The 15,275-nt window shown below is 45.6% G+C and overlaps 1 protein-coding gene across 1 annotated transcript in view; it reads left to right on the top strand.

Annotated features, from left to right (window-relative positions):
- Positions 1 to 13,413: 13,413 nt before the first annotated feature.
- Positions 13,414 to 15,275, top strand: part of ACSL1 (acyl-CoA synthetase long chain family member 1) — a 40,279-nt gene continuing 38,417 nt past the window's right edge. Inside the window, exon 1 of the mRNA XM_065634824.1 lies at positions 13,414 to 13,516. The gene's annotated coding sequence lies outside the window, so the exon portion shown is untranslated. The remainder of the gene's footprint in view (positions 13,517 to 15,275) is intronic.

Genomic DNA, 15,275 nt, shown 5'->3' with positions numbered 1-15,275 from the left:
GGAAAGCACTCCAGATATTATCAGGACAAGTAGCCTGATGAAATTTAGGACGGATATAGCATTAGATGCCTCGTGCTTTAGTTATGATAAGGTGTTCTGATATGGCAATACTTGATAAGGTGTGTAGTCGCTCCTGTACTTATTTGCAAGCCCGTTCAGTCAGGGTAAGATACCAATTGCATTCTTCTCAGTTGTGCAGACATCTATGGATTAAACATCTCTCCATAATCTTTCTGAATTTCATTTGCACTATGTACTTTCAAGTGCCATACATATAAACGAGAATATTCTCCACTTTGTTGGTTCCTTGACAAACCTGGATATTGGTCGAACATTTTTTCTTTTCACTCAGCCCACGTATTCTTGTCACTTGTGAAATCCATCTAGCTTTTTTAATAAGTCTGCTTCAAATCTACATACTCAAATTGTGTATAAATAGAACAGGTAAATGAAAATGAAAGTCTACAAGACAGCATCGTGTTGAAAATGAATGTTTCATAACCATCCTGAGACACAGCATGTTAGTTCTAGTGTTATTTCTAAACTTGCAAACAGGAAAGAGGATTATTAATCCTGAGTAATCCATCCCAAGCAAGTGCTTTTCTATGACCTGAAGGACTGAAATAAAATCCATTTGTTTGCTTGCTTTGGAAAAGAATCAGTTTTTCTACATGGAAGGAAGCAGGGCAGAAATGCAGCTCCTGGGGAAGAAAGGGGAATTTAACAGGGCTGCTAATATTTCCTGGTTCTCCCCACTGACCATGTTTTCTCATTCTTGGCCCTCTTCCCACTTTGCAAGAAAAAAAGAAAGGATCCTAATACAAGGCTTTATAAAAAAATCCCCATATTTTCCCCAGCTAAGAAGCTGGAACACTTTTGTGCCAGAAAGTTCCTGAAAGAAGGAGCAAGTGTCCATTGAGCTGAGCAAGAGTGTCTGAGGAAGAAGAATGATTTTTTTTTTTTTTTTTTTTTTTTTAATTAGGGATTTAGGTCTGGACTTGGAGTTGCAGGTTCAACAAGGAAACATTAAGCAAATTGTAGATGGCTGCCTTTTTACTAGACCTTACCATGTGGAAAGCCAGGGGAATCTTGTCCTGGATTTCATAGGTTCATAGAATTCATAGAATGTCCTGAGTTGAAAGGGACTCACAAGGGTCATCGAGTCCAACTCCTGTCCCTGCATATGACAACCCCACAGTTCACACCATGTGTCTGAGGGCCTTGTCCAGTCTCTTCTTGAACACTGTCAGGCCTGGGGCCGTGACACCTCCCTGGGGAGCCTGTTCCAGTGCCCCACCACCCTCTGGGTGAAGAACCTTTTCCTCATGTCCAACCTAAACCTCCCCTGGCACATCTTCCTGCCATTCCCTCGGGTTCTGTCATTGGTCACAAAAGAGAAGAGATCAGCGCCTGCTCTTCCTCCTCCCCTTGTGAGGAAGCTGCAGCCGCCATGGGATCTCCCCTCAGTCTCCTCTTCTCCAGGCTGAAGAAACCAAGTGACTTTAGCCACTCGTCACACGGCTTCCCCTCCAAACCCTTCACCAACTTCGTGTCCCTCTTCTGGACACTCTCCAGTAGCTTTATGTCTTTTTTTTATCCTGTGGCGCCCAGAACCGCACGCAGTGCTCCAGGTGAGGCCGCACCAGTGCAGAGCAGAGCGGGACCATCACCTCCTTTGAGCAGCTGGCCGTGCTGTGCTTGGTGAACCCCAGGACACAGTTTGGCCTCTTGGCTGCCAGGGACACCGTTGTCTCATGTTCAACTTGCCATCGACCAGAACCCCCAGATCCCTCTCTGCAGAGCTGCTTTGCAGCATCTCATCCCCCAGTCTGTATGTACAGCCAGGGTTGCCGTGTCCCAGGCGCAAAATCCTGCACTTGCCCTTGTTGAACTTCGTGTGGCTGGTGATTGCCCAGTTCTCCAATTTGTTCAGATCCCTTTGCAGGGTCCCTCTGCCCTCGAGAGTGTCGACAGCTCCCCCCAGTTTTGTGTTATTGGTGGATTTACTAAGCAATCCCTCAAGTCCTGAGCCAAAGTCATTTACAGAGACATTGAAGAGTGATGGCCCTAAGATGGATCCCTGCAGAACCCCACTAGTGACTTGCCTCCAGCCCGATATAACCCCACTGCAGTGGAAGTAGGGCTGAGAAAGTCAGACTAATCTGAGAGTCTCTCAACACTAAAAGTTTACTTGTTTCTATTGGACTGGTAGCCATTTGTAAAGAATTTTGATGCACAAAAATAATTACACAAATCTTAAAATTGGAGTGTTATCTGAAAGGCACAGATAGCTTCCTATAAATTTGAAACAGTATTTTTGACCTTTCACTTTGAATTTGTTTCACATTTTTATTTCTTAAGGATTATTAATTACTTTTACAGTTGTGGTCTCAAGTGAGCAAAAACCAAGACCTTCCCTCCAAAAAAAACCCAAACCCACCCCATCTAGAGTTCTGCTTCCCAGGATTTAGACTGCTCTTTTTCTAACCAGAGGTGCTATGAAATTGCAATTTGGTGAGGAGGCCCTTTGCAGAGAAGTCCCTGCTTGGCAGGAGACTGCTGCTGCTCTGCCCATGTGCCACATGCTCTATCAGTCAAAAAGCTCAGTAATTATTTGTTCTTGAGAATTTTTTTTAGTATCATGAAGTGTTTGGATACTTGAAGTTTTTAAATTGTCAGAGCCACTTTGGTCTAAGCCAGTTGCTTTTGTACTGTAAATCTCTGTGGGAATCCCTTATGTATGCTGAAGGGAATCTTTCACCTGCTGGAGAACTTGCATTTTAAGACATACACATTCTTAAGTTACATGTGCATCTAAAATCTGATTGTACCAAGTGTGGAAAACCAGTGCCATCTTACTGTAGATAAAAGCAGCAATCTAGGCAGTACACTGCACCTGTCATGAATTATTAACATCCCAATCTAGATTCTGTTGAAGCTGGGGGAAAGATTTTCATCAACTCCAGCAGAAGTCGAATGAGGCGGTCAGCTGGCCTCAGTGTCCGTGTGTGTACGTAATCACGCTGAAGGACGGCTAAACATTGAGTGCTGGCGAATTTGTTACTATAGTGACAAGGAGGAGACCATTACTGTATATGGCCTATATAGACTGGTTAAAAGAGGTTGAAGATGATCTCCGCATTCCCTCCCACTCTGTATTTCCATTTCACAGTTCTTATCAAATTAACCTGTCAGAAAAGTCCTCATGGTTCGCCACCCCATGCTACAGTAGGTGATAACAAATTTCAGGAAACATCTCTTGCCATGCTTTAGTTGCGTGGGTTTTCCTGATGTTTAGGATGATGTAGCTTTTACTTTGTGTTCTGAATGACTGCACGATGCTGCTGGATGCGGACATATTTTTGCAGCATTCTAAGCAAGCTCAGACTGCCTCTCATGGGAGGGAAAACTCCTTCTGCACGGGCAAAGCCATGCCCTCCACTGCTTTCTGGGAATGTGATAAAGGTCCTTTCATCCCTGTGAAAGCAAGATCTCTGATAACTCAGCATAGTTTGTGATTGTGGTTGCTCCAGGGTTTATAGCCTAGGCTTTTAAAGGGTTTTTTTCTGTGCTTAGCGGGGTAGATATGAGAGGAAGTTGCATTATTCAAGCCTTTGAATGGGGAAAAAAAAAATATGGAGTGTACTGAAGGGAAATGAATGAAGTCATATTTTTTCAAAGCTAAAAGATATCTTTCAGCTTCAGCAGTTCCCATTGATGGTTCAAGATGAGCCTGTACATAGTAAGAGGGACTTGCTACAGGATGCACCTGGTGTAATGTGTCGTTCTCTCCAGAGGGGGTACAGAACACAGGGATCACGCGTGCTGGTCCGTGGGCGCTGTGCCATTACAGTGGGTGCAGCACATGCCGCGAGGGGAAAAGTACTATCACACTTTCTGGAAAGGTTACTAACTCTTGGATGTTTTTTTTTCCTTTATTTTTTGTTAACAGCTAATTTTAAATTTATAAATTTTCTAATTTGTTACCAGCTGATCTCTAAATTGTTATCTAAAGGTTACCTCTGCTTTTTATTGCCTGTTAAGGTGTACTAGCCAAAATGAGCACAGGAAAGTCTGGATTTGCACTCTCATAATGTGAAAGAGCCTATGCAACCTGCACATTTGCAATTTTTTTCTTTTAATGATGTCAAAACCTGAAAAGGAAGTATAGGATGCTGAACTTTTACCACATTTGAGATTTGCTAAACAATTGTGAAGTTTATGCTTTCGCTCTAAGACACCGTGGATTTAGTGATAAGAGCAGCACCTGTATTTAACCTTGTAGGTGTGCAGTTAATAAACGAAACACAAAAATGAGTAAGCAAAAACTTCCTTGTCTGGGCTTATTAGATCACTTTCAGCTTGTCATTAACTCAGTCACGCCAAACTGATATCTACTACATTCCTCAATGGTTTGTACCAAATAATATATTTCAACCCTTAGTAATTTCAGCTGCAAGTCTATTTTAATCTTGCCTTTTTTTTTTTTTAAATATACTCAGCGCTCCACACTAATACCCCTAGGCCCTTGTTTTCCACAGTCACTTTAGACAAATTAAGGTCAAAAACAAACACACAAAAAACCCCACACCTGCCCTAAATGTGTGGTTTTTTTGAAGTTCTGTCAGCAAATTCTCATATAATGGAAACCACAAGTTTAACTGCAGCAGTACCTGCTGCCAGGCAGGTGATATTGGGAATGTGAATGCAGTTTTCCTTCCCTGGCCAGGCAGCTGGGAGACACGGGCTCCTCGGTGACCTTGGGGCCAGCATGGCCACCTGTTGCCCTTTTTACACAAAAGCAGCCTGTGCCAGCCAGCAGGAGCGAGCGCTGACCTCTGCGGGGAGAAGCAAACAGAGCCCAGGAGGGCAGCGAAGCGCCCTGGCAGAGCGGTTTGGTTTGGAGTACACAAAATACTTGCACCTGGCACGAGCAGCCTGGGCTTCACGTGTTGTCGCCGCTGCCAGGAGCCCCTGCCTGGTGGCCTCACGAGTGTCTGAGCCCAGCACCCACGTTGGCACAACCAGATACTCTGGGCAGTGCTGGCTCCTCCTACAGGGAGCAGAGATTAAAATTGCTCTTTCAAATCAATCGGTTGTATGACTTCTCTTTAAATACCTTTGTAATCTTAATTAACCTCAAAATACAAGTAATGAATGCAGGATCAAATAGGAAAAAGAAGTTGTAAAATGTCTGTAAAGCTTGAAGTAAAAGAATTGCTTTTAGTCTAGCTAATCTAAGACTAAGTTGGGCTTAATCAAGTCTAAACTTAAATAATTTTTATTTAACATTAAGCTTTGAGTTTTAATCTGAACTTAATATTGTTGCTTGTTTCACCTGTCATATATTGATCTAATTACTTCTTAGCTCTGAACTCTGTTTCTGTTTTCAGTCAGGGGAATGTACATAAGCTGCCTTGCTGTCTTTGCCTTGTGGGAGGAAAAAAAAAAAAAATCATTATCTATATGGTGATCCAGCTGCTGGGGTGTTTTGCCCATATATCTAAATTCAAGCTGGCCAGCACTGGTCTGCCTGGTCTGCTGGTGACTGCGCGGCACTTGCAGCCAGCAGAAAACTGTCTGTGTGCTCTGTTACACGCTGTAAGTGCCATCTCACTTCGTTTTAGGGTCTCCATGTACTTTATAGATTTCAAATCTACGGTAGTGATTAAGAGACTCAGATCTCTTAATCTGAGTGATCTCTTAATCTGGTAGTGATTAAAGTCTCAGAAATGCGTAACAGATATAGTCATATAAAATTTGTGTTAGCACACAGAGGTTAAACAACGTTGCAATGAGATCTGCCACTGTTTCACAGCAGAAAATATAAGGAAGGAACTGAATGTAGTTATTTTTGAGACAGAGAAACTTGGTTTCTTTTGTCTCTAGTAAAAATTTGTTGCTGCTAGATATTTCTAGACAGATTTTGGAAAATGAGTTTTCCAAAGTACTGATATTTAGGTGTCTGTGAATGTTACATAAAAATAAAGCTAAGCATTTGAAATAATAATGTTTAATATCATTAACCAGTTTCTTACATGAAGTAGTACTCAAATATTGCTCCAGGTCTATCTTTATATAACAAATAGGAGTTTCATTACGAGGATGCGGAGTAAAAGATGCCTTTCCAAAGACAAGTGCCTACCCACCACTTTAAACAGTGTTGGATGTAGCTGACTCTGAGGGGTTTGCATCTTAAAATATAAGAAAACAAAACCGAGAATAAACTTAAACCACTAAAATATCCCCAGATATGTTCATGAGCCCCTTCCACAAGACAAGAGTTTGCACACCATGTCTTCACTGAGTCACTCTTCAGCAGCGACTGCTGAGGTGAACCTCCTGCCTTGTGTAGGGTGGGAGGAAGGAGGCAACCTGAAGCAGCCTCACACGTGCCTCTGGGCAAGAGCTTGAACACCAGCTGGGGGAGGACAGCTTGCAAGGACAAATGTGTTCCTGTATGGGGCAGAGGCTCCTGCATCCCCTACCAGGGATCCCTCTGCTCCAGCTGGGCTGCGGTGCTGCCCGAGGCGATGGAGGGTGACACTGATGGCAGGCTATGGCTGGAGCCAGGGGTGCTCAGGGGTATGATAAAGTGAGGTCTCCATGGTGGGTGATTGGGGTGGTAGGTGTCGTAAGCATGGCAGCGGGATGGGCTCGGGAAGCACCAGGTCAGAACTGAGGGATTGACCAGCTCCTGCTGTTCAGGAATGGGATAGGGAAACTTCATCTCCAAACGCTACTCGGCATCCCAACTCTAAAGCATGCTTGGGTCCATGCACGATGGCAGAGGGCATGCTAGCCATTGCTCACTGGCTGGGGAACAGTGCCAATACCTTGTAGTTATTTTGTGTAGACAACTGGATATATGCTCAATTTCATTAATGGTGGTTCTTGACATAGAAATGGCCAAACAATGCTTATTTTCCACTTATTAACACAATTTTACCAAAGAGAGGCATATTTAGCCTGTTTTTTTCACATCTTTTTCCTATAAAAGTCAGTTTGCATTGGAAAGTTTGTTATTTACAAGCCAGTCCTATTTGTTTTCCTGTGCAGCAACAACTCTATGAATCAGCCCATCACAGGTTGGAGGGTGGGATTGTTTCCACCCATTTCCAGAGACAATACAGGTTATTTATGATGAAGGGCCTTGACAAGTTGTTCTTTTAATCACCAGATTGGCTTTTATCCCAAATGAAGATATAGTTTACTGACATATCTTGTTATGGAATATTTTAACGGGGTGTATGTCAGCCAAGCCGATCTTATCTATGTCCTACAAGCCTTTTATTAAAAATATTCCCATGGCTTCTCTTTTCCATATCACTAACCTGTGTGCTGGCTCTAGCCCTTGCCCTGTTTAAATGCAGCCTTGCACCGAAGCATGAAGGAGTGTGCAACCTCAGTTTTGTAGCCAAGGAGAATTAACTAAAGCCTGAGCTACTCTGGCTGCCAACCTGAGCTCCCTCCACTTAGTCCCCTCTTCCCACAGGAGCCAAGCACTGGAGCAGGGCTTGCCACACGTGGAAATTGTAAGGTTTTTTCAGAAGTCTGTGCTTCATCATCCTCACCCATCATCTTGAACTGGCATCTGCAGGTTTGCCCTGTTTGGCACTTGATGGGCTCAGGCAAATGAGATGTGGAGCCATCCTTTCAAAAGTAGAGCTCTATTCACACACATGGTTTAAGCATTGTGACATATGTGTTACATGAAAATGCAAATGATAGGATTGATGTACATGTTCCAGTATGCAGAGGTGTTTTATAAGAAATAAGGTTCGTTGAGGCTTTTTTGAATGCTTGGCACTAATTTAAAGAGCATCCAAATCACTGTGTACGAGCTCTTTGGCTTTTGGAAAGGGCTTGGTCCTCATGAATTCTTTCTGTGTTCCCTTTCTGGCCCCTGTAGGCACTAACATTGAGTTGGAGCCCAAACGAATCCTTGCAGTGGTGGAGAACACTGGTTAGGTGGCAGGTTTGGGGAGGTGAGCATGCTCAACTTGAGAGATCCTTTAAAAGCAGATGTTCCTTGCCATGACATCTGGCCTGCTCCCAGGGCTTGTGCACCAATACTCACTGAAATAGCTGCAAGGAGGTGTGGGTATGTGAAGAATGTGAAAACATGCTGTGCTTTTGGAGGTCATTGCTGGCAAGGGATGTTCATTACTGTAGTCTGGTACTATTCAGGGCTCTGCTGTTCAGTTTTGTGTTGAACGTGTGCTCTTGACTATAAACTGTAGCAAATAAAACAACTTACTCCTTTCGTCAGCCAGAAAATATTGTGCTCAGGGTGTGTTCCAGCCGAAGAGATGGTATTTTATTTTTTGACACAGACACTTCATTTTTCAGTTGGAGTTTAAACATAATAAATATTTAACTTCTAAGCTTTCTTGCTCTGGTTATTTCTGTGTAATATTTTACTTAATATTCAGTAAGCAAACAGAACTTTATTGTCAGTTTATGTATTTCTCTAATGTAGCTTTATACATTGCAGCTTCTGTTCTCAGTAGATTTCAGAAGAATGTAAACTTTTATCTTTTTTTGTGTTATGCCTTTGACCCTACTCTAAAGGATAGATATGTAGAGGAATGGTGATTTGGGAAAATATTTTACAAGAAAAGTGAACAAATGGGTATGGTTGGCTTGTTTGTATTGTGCTGGCAGAAACAAACAAGAGAACATCCTTCTTATGTTTGTGGTTTTACTGGAATAACTTTCACATTTGAAAAGCTTCATGCTGATTGTTTGGATGAAGCGAGTAGTAAACTTGCTAGTAATCTTGCACACGTGTACAGATTGCAGGAGGAAGGGGGGAAATACAGCCTGGGAACCAAAATTCAGAGAAAGAAAAAGGACTGGTGGCAAACGAACTGGCTTTAACACAATTTAACCTGCTGTTGCTTTATGCCGGCTTTTCCAGTCCTGTGTCATTACATATGTACCTTGTCATTTGAGGAGTAACGTTCTTGTTAGCCTGACATTAGCAAGCTGAATCAGTGGCAGCCAGGTTGTCTTCTTTTTACTGGACAGAATACTATTTCCATAGGACTCCTCTATCTCCTTCTTATCTTCTGGGGTTCAAACTGACTCCCCAGTGCTGTGGGAAGGGCAGTTCCTGTGTGCTGAGTGTGAACTAAATGGGGACTTTGTAAGTTCATATAGATGCTGGACATCAGAAGATCCCAAACCATAAGCCCATTTATCTATCTTCAAGGGAGTACGGAGCAGAAGAAGGAGAAATATGTGATAAAGACAGTAACACAAAGCGGACAGAATGGTAGGCATAGCAGAAATATCCTTTCTGTATTTAAAAAAATCCACAAAATCCTCAAAACCCAACAAAGTAATTACATGTTTGAAAACATGATTGCTATTTAAGTTGACTTTCTAGTTTTGTTTCTATATTTTTCTGAAAAATCTCTCTATATATATGTGTATGTGTGTATATATGCACCACATCTCTTTTCTTGTTTGCAATAGAAGTTTTGAATTTTTTCTGGTGCTTTTATACAGAGGATTTCAGAAACACTTTATTTTTTCTGACTAGATATCTCAGTGTTTAGAAGACCTGTATTTCACGGAACTTGTTACATTCTTGACTTCCTTACTTGTGTATTTCGAAGTTGAAGAACTATTTAAGGTAACGTAAGAAGTTTGACCAAAGCATGGTTTAGGCTGGCCCTGGGCAGACTTTCATCTGCCAGCACAGCTCCTTCATGACATCAGGATGTTTGAGTTTGCATTCATTTGTGTGTAAGGAAGACAGATGACATTCTTCAGGAATCTCCCCAAATGTATTTTTCTCTCTGAACTAGGACAGAGTTTCTTATTTCTGGGACACTCTTATCTTTGGGATATTTGCTGTTCTCGGTATGACGTGTTGTTTGTTCAGGTGAAATGCACCTATGTAGTGAGGTAGACCTGCCATGTATTTCAGTGAGCACGGGGTGCACTGGTGCCACTGCCCTGGGGACACCTATAGACCTTAAAGTCTCTGAGCAGCCTTGCCTGGGACCTCTGCCCAGTGGTCCAGAGGCTCCACTTAAGCTCAGGCCTGGGCCATGCCATTCCCAGCCCTGTTCCTTGCTCTCCCAGCTGCTTGATTTGTCTTTCCTGGATGGAGCCTGGAGGCACAGTGCAGGCAGCTTGCCTCCAGCCCTGTCTCCTGGATGAGCCCTAGACGTGTCCTGGCCTTGTCTTCAGTCCTGATACGGTCTCCTGCTGTTCCCCACTGGGTCTCTGCGTTGATCCCAGCCCTGACTCATTATCTTAGTTTGCTGGGGGCTGTCAACAGAGGCAGGCAGTTGGTGTCACCTACGCGGGTGCCCTGGGACTGCTCCTCAGGGGAGAGCCTCGCCTCTGCCAGAGTTGCCCTCCCCGCTATGGGGCGGCCACCCTCCCCCTCCCTGCTCCCTGCCATTTCCTATCAGGATTTATATTTCCTTTTTCAAGTGTATCAAAGTTGTGAACACAAACCGAACATTATTCCATTTCCCACTAGGAAGAAGGCTGACAAGACATAAGTAACCACGCCTGCTCCATGGACCCGGTAGCTCATGTTTTTTAATTGCAATATATGCTAGACATTTTGAAGTGCTTATTTACATAGTGTTTGTTTTTCTTCTCTTGAGATTCCATGCAAGTGTTAGCAGATGCAGATACAGTATGGTAGAAGGCTAGGCAGTCTGTTTTGTATAAAAATTATAATACACTTGGGATGGCTCTCAAATGGTACACTTGGGATAACCCAACTCAGTAGAGTGAGGTGCATCATTTGTAAATCAAAATAAAAAGAACACAGCTAAGTGATTTTTTTTCTGGCAGATGCTTAATTTACATTGTCAATTATAGCCAATGCATGCATATAAGAACAGTACTTCAATGTCAATATTATTGGCAAAAGCAAATGCTGGTCCTGAAAATTCTATAATATCCGTACATTGCTGAAATGGAAATCCTCTATTGTGGGTAATCTCTTTACAGGATAATTACCCTGTTAACGAAATGGTCCTGGGAAGAAGAGGGGTCCAAGAAAGCTGGTTGATTTTTCAAGGATCACCTTCTCCAAACTCAGCAGTGGTCCATCCCCATGTACGGGAAACCAAGCAGAGATGATCCTTCTCCTCTGCTCAGCATCGCTGAGTCCACACCTGGAGACCTGTGTCCAGTCTGGGCTCTCCAGTCCAAGGGAGACATGGACATACTGGAGACAGGCCAGTGAAGGGCCATGAATATGGTGAAGGAACTGGAGATTTTGTCATACAAGGGGAGGCTGAGGAAGTTGGGGTTGTTCGGCCTCAGAAAGGGAAAGCTTGAGGTTAGGGGGGAATCTTGCTGGTGTGCAGAAATTCCTGGTTTTGGGGTGGAGAGGAGATGGAGGCAGACTCTTCTTAACGGTTCCCAGTGAAAGGACAGGAGGCAATGGGCACAGACTGGAATACAGGGAATTGCCTTTATATAAGAAAGCCAGAATCTCCTGTTGGATATTATTATTTACTTATTTGGTTTATCTGATGTGCTTAATGAGAGCAGATTTCCCTAGTGAAATGGGTTTAGAGCCTGTGTGCCCTGTACATCGATAAAAAGAGTTGGTGGCATCTCAAATATAATTAAAATGCAAATGTAGTTGTTAAAGGATCCTAGCCCATGCTGTTCCCTGGGAGCCAGGTTCCTTACCTCCCCTGTAGATTTTGTTTATATACAGTGCCTTGTTTTTCCTGGTTTCTATATATGTTTTTCTAAGTAGCTGGGTCAAGACTGAGTCCCTCTCTTTTCCAATCAGCTGGAAAAAAGCTGAGAGTAATGTCATCCCTGGGCGTATAATCTGGTGAGTGCCGAGTAGGAGCAGAGAGGTGATACCTGGCATTAGTGAGATGCCTATTTAAATATTGCATAGCTGGGACTTTTGCAATTTCACATTAATGACAGGATTCACGAAAAGTTATGTATGAGAGAGAAAGACTTTAGAAACCCTCTTTCCAGTGAGAGACAAGAGGAAATCAGTTCACTGAAGTTTCTCTGAGAGAGGGCTAAAACGTGTGGTTTATGGCCTTTAGAAACCCAGATGTGGAGATAGGTGTGATAATGAAGGATTAATTAGCATCGTAGATAAAATCATAATGAGTTTTGGTGGTTGGCAGATGGAAGCTAGATGCATTCAGGACAAAACATGAAGTCACCAGTGTCTGAGGTGGTGTATTTCTACATCACTTGATTCCTTAATCCAAAACTGTGGATGTAATGTGAAAAATCACTTGTCAGAGTCTGGCTGTGTCTACACGAAGTATGGTGCAATAGGGATAAACCAGCAGAGCCCAACCGTGGCAGAGCAGCTGATGTCCATGCTGCCTGTGCTTTGGGGCTTTATTTGGACTTGCTTTAGTGATGTGGAGTCTGTGCCCATTAGCAGCTGCAGTCAATCAGGTGCACTCCTGGATTATGTGCTTCCACTTCCTTTCCTGATAAAGGAATTTATTTTGCATTTCTGAGCCCCTCCACAATTGAACCCAAGCGCAGTTAAAAGGGGACTATCAGCAGCTTCACAAGTACACTCCTCTGTGCTAAAAAGTTATTATAGACTCATTCCTTTTTTAAAAACGCTATTTTGCAGAAGGTCCTATGCTGGCTATACTCCAGTATAAACTGTAGCATCAGGAGACAGTGGCTGCCTTCATGTAAAATAAAAGTACCTCCAATAATTTACAAAATATTTTATATATATTTATATATATACATGAATGTGTATAGTCTTAACTCCTGTACACGCCTAACCCAAATACTGCCCATGAAACACAGAACTGTGTCAATGCAGAGTGTGCAACAAGCACAGCGGGACTTTGAGATGTGGGCTGATGATTTACAGGTCGAATGGAGTGACGAGGCACAGGGCCAAACCAAGGTTCAGGTGACTGTCAGAGGTCACTGACATGACCCCAAGAACCTTTGCTTTACCAGGGTGCACCTCAAACGCGCGGCCCCCTCACAAAGTTCAGTGGTGGCGACGGGGTGACTCCCCGCGTTGCAACAAGGTCATTGGCTTCATCCAGTGCTTTCGTACTGAAACATAACGTCCTTTTAGCCTGTTTTTATGGACGCAGATGTCTTTGGCAAAGCCGCAAGAACCCTTGCGAGCTGCCGCCTCAGCTTGGCGAGGTGCAGAGCGCTGTGTGCGGTGCCTGTGTTCTGCTCACTTCCCCCCCTTCCCCTGTAACGTACAGTATTTCCACCCCCCTCACCGGGGTTTTGGATTAATTACTGTAGCACCGCGGGCCGGCGCTGTGACACGGGGGCGCTGCCCCGGGCGGCGGGGCCGGGCTGGGCCGTGGCCCCCGGGCTGGGGCGGGGAAGGAGGCGGGGCGGGAGGCCAGGCGGCCGGGGCGGGCCGGGCCCCAGCGCCGGCGGAGGGGGCGGGCTCGGCACACGCACACGCCGCTCCCGCCGTGCTCGGCTTAAATAGGGTGGCGCCGGGGGAGCCGCGCGGAGTCGTGGTCGTTGTTGCCGCCGCGGCGGGGAGGTGAGCGGGGCTTGGGGGCGCCGCCGCCGCCCGGGGGCGGGGGACGAGGCCGCGCACCCGGCCGCGCTGAGGGGCGGGCGGCGCTGCCGCCGGCGCGGGGCCGGGGGCTGTCAGGGACGCGCCGGCCGCAACCTGCCGGGCTGGCTCCGCCGGGGCCTGCCGGAGCTGCCGCCGCCGCCCGGCCCTTGGCCGCGGGGCTGGGGCGGCCTGCGCGGCCGTTGTCACCTGCAGGGCCGGGCGGGCGGCGGGTGCCGGCGGGGCGGTCCCGCCGCCGGTGCCCTCAGGCTGCCGCTCTGCGGCTGAGGGCTGTTCCCTTCTGCCCCGCGGTGGGATCAGCGTCCCCCGGAGCCGGCTGGGCTTCCCCCCGCGCAAAAGCCTTCAGGGCAGCGCAGCCGGCTGCCTCCGGCCTCCCCCCGCGGCTGCGGCTGCCCCGGCGGCAGGGCATTGTTCTGGCTCCAGCGCTGCCCTCTGCCCCGGCCCGGCCCGGGGTAAACAACTGGGGCCGCGGGGTGGTGGCCCCGGGCGGCCCCGCTCCCCGAGCAGCGCTGCCCGGCCCAGCACCGCGCGGGGGAGCGCGGTGCCGCCTGGCCCCGGGGGGTTTAACGTTTCGTTACTGGACCTTGTCTCCGAGTAGGTTGTTCTTAGGGGCATGAATGCAGCATGTGCTTGGAGCAGCCTTTTTTTTCTTCTTTTTGAGCAGTTGAGAGCACGTATGGAAACGTAGCATGAGGCGAACTGGCCTAAAATGGAAGGTTGATTGACTTTGACTTTGCAGGCCTCCTCTCTGCTGTTAGGTAGGACTTGCAGTGCTACAGCACAGGGGTTTAGCCGGGTTACACGATGCTTTTATTCTCGGGTGCATACATTTCGTGTTCCTGTTGAACAGGAATTGCAACACCTGAAGCCTTCAGAATTTCTAAAGGGCATGTCTGTGAGCTGTCTGGGGTATCGTAGTCACCCTCTTTGGATCTAGTAATCCCTCTGAACATATGCCTCGCGTGGGTTAGAGTCTGAGGTATGACGGTCACGTCCTGTGATAGGAAAGAGTGACATCTAAAGAAACTGCTATTGAAACCCCATGGTTCTGTATCCGTACCTGAGCTACTCCGGGTGGTGTTAGCAGACTTTTCATCCACGTTGCTTTACAGGGAACCCTGCAGTCTGCTGAGCCTGCTCAGGAGTGTTTGTATTTGCCTCTCTGGAACGTGTTCCCAAACTCGTGAGCTGAGGTTTCTTGCCCCAAGATAGTTGGATCAGGTTTCTTGGATCATGAAATTCTGAGCGTAAGAAGGCATTGAGTTTACTGAAAAATACCTTTCTTTTCCTCTTGCAATAGTAGCACTATAAATAATGCAAAACCTGAGATACAAAGTTCATCATGGAACCATAATGCTACTGCCTGATTCTTTGAAATGCAAGGATATGTAGCTTGCTTATAGTGGAATATGGAAATGTTTGAGGATGGCTGATGGGGAAAATCTACAGCATGTAATTATGAGTAGCTGTTGTGTGTAGCGTACTCAATTCAAGATCTTGAGCAAACGGCCTTGGCCTATTCTGAGGACTGCATGATTATAATGAATATAAAAGGCAGCTTCTAAATTTGTTGGATGCTGTTTTACAACCACAAATTGGCCAACATGAGGTTGGAAGTAAGTCTTCAGTTCTTGAGAAGCAAACCCTCAAGTAGCCTTTTGCTTCAAGGGCAAGTACAAGGTTGGTATCGGAAAAACAAAACCAGTAATTCAAAATGGAAGGA

Source organism: Caloenas nicobarica, chromosome 4 (genome assembly GCF_036013445.1).
Source record: "Caloenas nicobarica isolate bCalNic1 chromosome 4, bCalNic1.hap1, whole genome shotgun sequence".
In the NCBI taxonomy this organism is placed as follows: Eukaryota; Metazoa; Chordata; class Aves; order Columbiformes; family Columbidae; genus Caloenas; species Caloenas nicobarica.
The sequence above is the reverse complement of the archived record's forward strand: the minus strand, read 5'-3'. Positions and strand labels throughout refer to the sequence as shown.